Source organism: Miniopterus schreibersii (genome assembly GCF_964146895.1).
Source record: "Miniopterus schreibersii genome assembly, chromosome: 2".
Taxonomy (NCBI): domain Eukaryota; kingdom Metazoa; phylum Chordata; class Mammalia; order Chiroptera; family Miniopteridae; genus Miniopterus; species Miniopterus schreibersii.
In genome coordinates, this window is record NC_138102.1 from 181,534,859 (window position 1) to 181,542,715 (window position 7,857).

Genomic DNA, 7,857 nt, shown 5'->3' on the forward strand with positions numbered 1-7,857 from the left:
CTCACGTTCCCAGCTTGTCCCAGACCAGAGATAACCCAGGGGAGACAGGGTGCCCGGAGCCCTACCAGCAGCGGGGCCACCCACTGCCCCCAGGTCTCCCACGATCCCACCAGCACAGACTCCAGGCTGAAACCTGAGGAGCCGCTCGGAAGAGCAGCCGAGACAGGCTGATGATAAGTGGGGCCAAAGCTGGTGGGGAGGGAACAGGTCTCCAGTGTCCCCTGGAAAATGACCCATAGGCTGTAGCTGCCCTTCCCTGAGCCTGGTTCCACCCACACCTCCCCCAGGAAACTCACCCTGACCCACCCTAAGACAACCCCTACCAAGGACACTTCAAAAGCATCCGGTCCAGCCCTCTGGCTGACCAATGAAGGAGCTGGAACCAGAGAGGTTGGGGGGGGGGGGTCACACAGCATCTTGATAGTGAAGTGAGGGCTTGAACAGATGACTGACGAATGAATAAGTGAGGGATAGAATGAATGAATGAATGAATGAGTCAATCTGCTCAGTGTCTTACCAGAGGAGAGGCTCTCAGCCTAGCTTCCTTTTGGCCTGACCCCACCCTGCCCCCTTTTTAGCTTCCTGCCTCACCCCCACCCCCAGGTGGAAGCAGCAGGTGGACAGTGGGGAGGACATGCTCACCCAGGGACAAATGTGCTGCTTCCCACAGACAGGCAGCCCAGGCACTGCCCACACTATCCACCAGCCTGAGCAAGGTCTCTCCGAAGGCCCAGCACCTCCCAGCGTTTGGTGCCAATGAGTGCAGGGTGGCCCGAGACCCAGACAGAGGCCCCTGCCCACAGCCAACCCAGGCAGGCCAGTGCCTGGAGGGCGAACACCCAGGAGTCTGGAACTGCCAAGCCCTCCTCTTGCCTTCACTGAATTCACCTAAAGCACCAAATCTGATTCTCACAGCAGAATAAAGGCATGGGTAGATGGGGAAACTGAGGCCCAGAGCAGGAGGCATCTTGTCCAAGGTCACAGAATGAAACAGGCAGACAGCACAGACTCGGAGCTCAGGTCTTGCAGTCTGCAGTTCCAAGGCGGGGAGCACTGCTCATACATCCTGCCCCCGCGACTTCGTAATACATGGGGCCCTTCCTTCCCAGATTCAGTGCGCCAGCATAGAGACCCAGAGCCCCCCAGCCTTGGCCCTGCCATCTCAGAATCTTCTCTGAACCTCAATTTTCTCACTGTCATTGGTGGAGCTGATGATAGTACAAATCTCATGGTGCTGTGAGGATTGAATGACATGCTGCCCTTTGAATAAACATTTCTTCAAAAAATATATAAGAATGTCACATAAGCCCTGGCCAATGCTGCTCAATAATTAGAGCATCGGCCCACGCACTGCAAGGGGTCGGGGGGTCGATTCCCTGCCAAGGGCATATATCGGGGTTGTGGGTTCACCCACCGGGCGCATGCGGGAGACACAGTCGATGTATCTCTCTCACATGGATATTTCTCTCTCTCTCCCACTGTCTCTGAAAAGCAACGGAAAAAATGTCCTTTGGTGAAGATTTAAAAAAAAAAAAGTCGAATAAGCACATGAGAAGATGATCAGCATGATTAGTGGGGGGGGAATCAAAATCAAAACCATGATGAAACGCCAGTTCACACCCATTCGGACTGCCATAGTCAGAAAGACAGACAGGAACAAGTGCTGGCGAGGGGGTGGGGTTCTGAAATCCTCACGCCTCGCTGGTGGGCACGTAAGGTGATTCAACCATGTTGGCAACAGTAGGACAGTTCCCCAAAATGTTAAATATAGGGCTACCGGATGACCCAGTAATTCCCTACCTAAGTATACACCCAAGAGAAAGGAAAACTTTTGTCCACACAAAGGCTTATGCGGGAATGTTCAGAGCAGTGTTCTTTTTTTTTTTTTTAATATATCTTTATTGATTTCAGAGAGAGGAAAGGAGAGGGAGAGAGAGAGAGAAACATCAATGATGAGAGAGTCATTGATCGGCTGCCTCCTGCACACCCCCGACTGGGGATCGGCCCGCAACCCGGGCATGTGCCCTGACCGGGAATCGAACCCCGATCGCCTGGATCCTAGGTCGATGCTCAACCGCTGAGCCATGCCGGCCGGGCCAGTGTTCTTTATAATAGCCAAAGAGTGCCACCAACCCAAATGTCTGCCACGGATGAATGATAAACCAAATGAGGTATATCCATAAGGTGGGATATTATTCAAACATAAAAAGAACGAAGCGCGCCCTGGCTGGGCGGCTCAGTTGGTGGGAGCATCGTCCCAAACACCAAAAGGTTGTGGGTTCGATTCCTGGTCGGCTCATAAGGGAGGCAACCAATCCATGTTTCTCTCTCACATAGATATTTCTCTCTCCCTCTCTCCCTCGCTCTCCCTTCCTCTCTCTCTCTCAAATCAATAAGATATCCTCGGTGAGGATAAATATTATAATAATAATGAAGTGCCAATACATGCTACAGCATTATGCCAAGTGAAAGAAGAGAGTCACAAAGCCCACGTACTGTGATTCCATAGATAAATGTTCAGAATAGGGGGATCCATGGAGGTTAGATTGGTGGTTCCACGGGCTGGAGGGGGGACTGGGAGTGACTGCTGATGGGCACTGGGTATGTTTTTGGGACAATTTAAATTAGACTGTGAGGATGGTTGTACAACTCTGTAAATATACCAAAGACCACTGAACCAAACACTTTAAATGAGTGAGCTCTATGGTAAGTAAATTATATGTCAATACACCTGTTTTAACAAATGAGGTGCTCCCAGCGCCAGCTGGGGATATAGTTAGAGCCCAGGCCTGGAGCTCGAGCGCAGGGTGGGGCCCCCAGGACAGCATTTCCAGGGGAGATGGGCTGGGGGCACCGGGAGCTGCGTTTGCGCGCCAGACTCTGCAGTAGATGGGGCGGGAGCCTGCAAGGGCCCAGGTCTGACTGCCACCATTCCCAACCCCAGGCCTCCGCTTTCCCATCTGTCCAAAGGGCTCTGGCAGTGGTTTTCAAACTGTGTTCCAAGGCACCCTGGGACAAGAAGAGGTTTCAAACCCCCCTGAGAGAGGATGCGCCTGAGGTCTCCCCGGACTCCACCCACATCCCTGCTTCCCCTCAGGCCTGGCCCACCCCTGAAGGCAGGATGTGGCTGCCAAATGTAGGTGGGGAAGAGGAAAGCGTGGGGGGTCGTGCACAGGAATCTGCATCCTGGGGACCAGGAGATGGGAACTCCAGGTGCCTGCAGCCCAGCTTCCGGCTCGAGCCTGGAGAAGAAGCCTCAGCAGCAGCTTCCCAGGAGGCAGCCGCCTGGCTCGGAGCCCAGAGCATGTCCCGGAAATGGTGCCGGCACTTCCGCTTCCCTTCTGCTCCGGGAGACACTCTGGAGCCTCTTGCTCAGAACCTGGGTCCCCAAACCTGGGTTAGTTTTGGCTCCCTCTACCGATCCCAGATACTTCAGAGGGTGAAGCTGGGCCTATGCTGGGCGCTGGGGAACCTGCCCTTAGGGGGATCACAAAGCCCCCATTAGGTCTGTGTAACTCAAACCTCAGCATCAAAGACCCTCCTGTGGAGGAGGCGGCCAAGGTCAGGTAGGAATGAATGTAAGTGAGCGATGGGGAGTGGTGGGGCCTGTAGCCAAGTGGAGCACGCTTGCCCCATCCAAAGGGCTCTAGCCAGCTGTTGCCAGACTTCTGATTTTTCAAGAGAAGCCAGAAATCCGAATTTTAATGTGAAATCTGCAGATGTTGGAAAAACTAGGGGAGTGAAACATCCATGAGCAGGATACAGCCCCGCAGGCCATGGTCAGCAACATTATCTCATCGGTTGATGCAATCACCATCTTACAGGTGAGAAAACTGAGGCTAAGAGAAGCAAGACCTGCAAGCCTCCCCATGTGGCGCATAGCAGCCCAGACTCAAACCCAAGTCTCCCATTCCAGACCCCAGGAAGGACGTTTCTGTGAAGCTGGGAGCCCCTAATGCATCCTGCCCCAGCTGGGATTTGTGCCTCAAGAATTTATGGTGTCACCCTACCTGGTTTGGCTCAGTGAATGGTTGCAGGCTCGATCCCAGTCGGGCGCCTGTGGGAGGCAACCAATCGATGTGTCTCTCTCACATTGTTGTCCTTCTCTCTCTCTCCCCCCCTCCCCCCCTCCACTCTCTCTTTAAAAATCAATGTAAAATATATCCTCAGATGAGGATTTAAAAAAAAAAGAATTCATGGTGTCCCCTTAGACAACAAATAGCATCACCAGGAGGAGATTAGTGTCCCATTGATTCCTCTGATAAGAAGATCAGAGAGGTTAGGCCATGAGCCTAAAGTCACACAGCAAATGGGGACTTTGAGCAGGTCATATCTCAGCGGGGTCTCGGCTCCCCTACAGAGGACAGAATGACACCTCTTGTGACAGCAAAGGAAGGAGTGAGGGACCACAATAAGAACAAGGAGATGGAAAAGACACGCTTCCCTGTCCTTAGAAGCTCAGGCCCTAGAGACAAGAAAGCAGGCTTGACTCCCAGAGTGAGCAGCTTCGGCCCAGACGGGGAGTGGGGAGTTCAGAGGGCCGCCAGGCCAGCCTGGGGGTCAGCGAGCACTTCCTGAGGAAGGGGCTTTGGGAAGCCCCCGGGGCAGCCCAGCTAAACTGGGAAGTGCCCTCTTCGGGGTTGACATCAACCCTCCAGAGGCCAAGAGTATGGCCAGACCAGGGCAGAAGCCCTCAGGGGCCTCCGAGGGGCTTTCTGGGCGGAAGTGGAGGTAGGTTCTCAAGGTGAAGAGTGAGGTCAGGGCTCGGCCATCACCAAGCAGTGGTTCCTTCCCCAGTTCCTGCCCCGCCGAGAGACACCCCCACCCCCACCCCCGCCCCAGGCATCCCGCCGCCAGCCAGCCGTCAGGCCTGGTCATCCAATGCCCCCTGTGCTGACTCATGTCCGCCCGCCCTACTGGCCCTGGCTGGAGGGAGGGGGCGGACCCCACTCCATGCTTGACCTTATCAGGCCTTGCTGATGTCCAGTGGCCTGGACATGGGCAGGGCCTCGGCACTTCCCCACCCTCTCCCTGGCCTGGCCCAGCAGGGCCTGCATGAGCTCATGGGAGCCCAAGGCAGGGAAGGGCAGGCAGGGCGGGGGCCCAAGAAGGGAGGAGGTCACCAGCTTGGCCAGGGTGCCCTGTAGGGCTGCCCATCGGCCCCCTGCCTGCTGGGGCAGGGCTGGGCATGGTTATTTTTAGTTCTCAAATGAGGAATGGTGGGCCCCGGATGTAGCAGCTGCTACAAGGAGTCTTTTCAGTACAGCAGCCTGGCCCTGGGCATTCGCATGCACACATGGACACACCCATGCACATAGCACTCACTTGTGCAAATACATGAGCACATGCATATGAACGTGTTCACGCACAGGAGTGTATGCATGAGTGTGCACCCATGTACATGCACAGAGACATGCCCACACGTACCTGCAGACGTGTACAGTATTCATGTGTGCACTCACTTGCAGGCAGGCACCTCGTGCAGGCCCACCAAAACACACAGAGGCCTGTACCCCAGGCCCACCCAAGTGGACACTCGGTGCGCAGGCTGGGTGAGGGTCATCAGCTACGTATGCACCCCCAGGCCACCTGTGTGCACACACACCTTGTCCTCGCTTTAGACATTCCAACCACTTGCTGGCCCTTCTGACCATGCCTTCATGGAGCTCCCAGCCCAGCGGTTATAAACAGGCCATGACCACACGGTGGAACACATGTTGTGGCAGTGGGTAGAACAGGGGGCTATAAGTACACAGAGGAGGTGGCAGCTCAGCCTGGGGTGGCCAGGGAAGGCTTCCCGGAGGAGGAGCCCCCTGAAGGAAGGAGCAGTAAAGGATCCATCTGTTTTTGGGGTTTTTTTGTTTTGTTTTGTTTTTTAATATATCTTTATTGATTTCAGAGAGAGGAAAGGAGAGGGAGAGAATGAGACCGAAACATCAATGATGAGAGAATCATTGATCGAGCCCACAACCTGGGCATGTGCCCTGACCTGGAATCGAACCCCGATTGCCTGGGTCCTAGGTCGACGCTCAACCGCTGAGCCACGCCCGGCCGGGCAGATCCATCTGTTTTAATGAAGCCTGGAGTGAGTAATTTTCTAGTTCCTATGAAAATGACAACAGTCACAGTCATAACAGTTACCATTTACCATGTGCTCACAGTATGTCTGGCCTCCCCCCTGCATCATCGTCTTCATCATCTTAGCCCCTTACAGGGCAAGTACCATCACTATGTGCGGATGAAGAAACTGAAACTGAGAGAGGTCTTGGCACATGGCTGGTGGGATTGACCCCAGAGCCCATGTCCAGGTACTGGTGGTGACTTTCTTGCCATGGGGGTGTTCCAGTGTTCTATTGCCATGTGATAAATGGCTCCCAAATTTAGTGGCATATAATAAGAGTGAGCTGCAAGTTTAGCAGGGCTGAGGAGGAAAGGCACATCCCTGCTCTAGGTGGCATCACCTGGGGCAAAGCAGCTGGGGTTGGATGACCCATGACCTCTGTTGCCATGAGAACTGCAACCTCTGTGCCTGTCCACGTGGCCTTTCCATGGAGCTGTGGGGCTTCCTCACAGCATGGTGGCTGAGTTCCAAGCAAGGATGCTCAGAGAGGGGCCTAGAAGCTGCAGTTTCTCACCGCCTGGGCCTGGGCTTGACCCACCATCACTTCCACCATGTTGCTCAAGCAGCCACAGAGCCCAGATTCAAGGGAAGGGGACATAGACCCCCACCTTCAGTAAGAGGGGTGTCAAATAATGGGGGGCAGCATATTCTAAAACCATCAGAGTGAGGATGGGGGTGACCCCAAGGCAGGCAACCACTGTCTAGTCCAGAGCCCCCTGCCCTCCCCCAAACCCTAGACCTCCAGCCAGGGCTAGCAAATGAGTCCTGGAGCAAGTGGCCCCATTTCCTCTGTCCCTACCCTGCGCTTTCGACTCCCATCTTCTTTTGTGCCACACACAGAGAGGCCACTGAGTGTGGCTACAGAGGCTCAACTGACCTGGCATCTCGGCTGGAAAGGGGCAGCCTTGTGGGACAGAGGGGCTGCGTGTCCAGGCTGGGGAAGTGCCTCACTCCCTGCCAGCGATCCCTCAGGCCCCTCACAGTCCAGGGCCCCCAGTCCTATCACCGCTGCTTTCTCTTTGCCCACTTCAGGGGGACAGAGACCCAGGCAGGGTTTGGGAGCCGTCGCTCCTGGGTCCCCCCAGTGAGACCCCAGCATAAATGTTCTTTCCAAGGCCCCCTCTCCCTGTGACCTAAATTTTCATGATTCTGGGGTTGGAAGTATCCAACACTGTACAATCCAAGTCTATCTCCATGCTTCCCTCCTTCTCAAGAGTCTAAGTTTCTGATTACTTCAGACTCAATTTGACAAAACGAATTAAATTATAAAGGAGCTTACCCTTTGAGTCAGCAATTCTGGGGAATCTTCTATGCTCCAGAAATCATCAAGCTTGTGCAGAAGAGAGGCATGAAGGTGTTCACTGTGACACTGGGTGTCACCAAGAGAGGCTGGAAACTGCCTCATGACCGTCACTGAGGGCTCCTTAAATAAGGGATGGTGGCCCAGCCGGTGCAGGTCAGGGACTGAGCCGTCAACTCATGAACCAAGAGGTCACTGGATCGATTCCTGGTCAGGGCACATGCCTGGGTTGGGGGCTCGATCCTCAGTAAGGGGTGTGCTGGAGGCAGTCGATAGATGTTTCTCTCTCATTGAAGTTTCCATCTCTCCCTTCCTCTCTTTCTAAAAAAAATGAATAAAAACATACTTAAAAAAAATAAGGATGGTGGAGGGACACATGGACTCTTTGCAGCCACTAGAAAGGATAATGTCGGCTGTAGGGGTAAGAACCTCCAGC